We start from the raw sequence: 1534 nt of genomic DNA on the forward strand, positions 1-1534 counted from the left end.
ATATCAGGGTAAGTATATACAAGAGCAAATATAAACGCAAATGTGAATACAAATATAAATCACCAGATTGCTTTCTAAACTATTTGTAATGTTTCACATCTCTACTATCACTGGGTAATTTTTCTAATATTATCCACTGAATGGGTACAAAATGGCATTTGTTACTTTAATTTAGATTTCCTAACTACAAGTAAAATTTGATCATCTCTTCATGTATCTGTTAGCCATTGGGTCTGCTCTTTTGTGAAGTGTCTATTAATCGTTTTTTGCCCATCTTCCTTTTGTATTATCTTTTCCATACCACTTCATGGTAGCTCTCTGTACACTGTAGCATTTTATTTGTTTCTATAATTTGTCTATGAATTTTGTTTGTGGTGTTTCTGCAATCAAAATTTCTAATTGTATTGTCAAATATGTTTATCTTCGGTTTCATAGCCTTTTGGTTTGCAGTCTTGGTTTAAAAGCCTCCATGAATCCCAAATTACAGATTTAATTTCATTTGTTCTCTTACAAGATTTTATGGATTGATTACATATGTAACTGGAATTTATTTGGGGGTATAAGATAAAGACCCACTACCAATAGCTTCCAGGTGGATTGCCAAATGTACTAGGACTGTTAAACAATTCTTTTCAGACAGAATCAAACAATGTACAACAGTTATGTATTAAAATCTCATAGATACTAATATATATCTCTGTACTCTTAGTATGTTCTAGTGATAGGTTTTTCTGTTTCTTTACCAAAACCTATTGATTTCATTATAGAGACTCTATATCATGTTCTTACATGTATTAAGGAAATAGTTTTCACTTCTCTTTTATTGGTTTTTTATAGTTTCACTTCTCTTTTATTGGTTATTTTGGAGCATATATAATCATAAAAATTTAAGATCATTTCATAAATTTCCCAAAATAAATCTGTTGGGATCCAATATTAATTGCATTAAATTTACACATTAACTTCAGAAATTAACATTTAATGGTTTTAAATCTTCTACAGGGAGACGGTGACATAAATGTTGTCCACACAGTTGCTTATAGTTAAGAAGAATGAATTAGATCTATATATATTTATGTAGATGAAATTTATATATGAGTTTAACAAATATTTGGGAAAAGTTTGCAATTAGCAAGAATCGCGCCTCAGATAAACCTCATTGGCTATGATATTGCCACTGCACAAAGCTAGTTTAACAAATATTTGTAATGTATAGCAAAGCATTAACATCTGGCCAATATAGATGGTGGGTACACAGGTTATATTCACTTCTGCAATTTTCTGCAAGTTTGAAGTACCTCATAATTTATTCATTACTTTTTAAGTGCATTTATTTTTGAAGTTCAGAAATCTCACTGGTATATGGCTAAGCGTTTGTTGTTTTTCTTTCACACTGCTGGCTCTTACTGTATTCTTTTGAGCTGAAAACTCAAGCTTTTTCTTTATTTTTTTTAATGTTTATTTAGTTTTGAGAGAGAGAGAGAGAGACAGAGTGTGAGTGGGAGAGGGGCCGAGAGAGAGGGAGACATAGAAT

At 30.8% G+C, this 1534-nt stretch overlaps 1 pseudogene; it reads right to left on the reverse strand.

Moving 5' to 3' along the window:
• Positions 1-1065: 1065 nt before the first annotated feature.
• LOC113597820 (uncharacterized) lies at positions 1066-1189 on the reverse strand (annotated as a pseudogene).
• Positions 1190-1534: the final 345 nt, after the last annotated feature.

The sequence above is a fragment of the Acinonyx jubatus genome, chromosome X, assembly GCF_027475565.1.
Source record: "Acinonyx jubatus isolate Ajub_Pintada_27869175 chromosome X, VMU_Ajub_asm_v1.0, whole genome shotgun sequence".
NCBI classification, from domain to species: Eukaryota; Metazoa; Chordata; class Mammalia; order Carnivora; family Felidae; genus Acinonyx; species Acinonyx jubatus.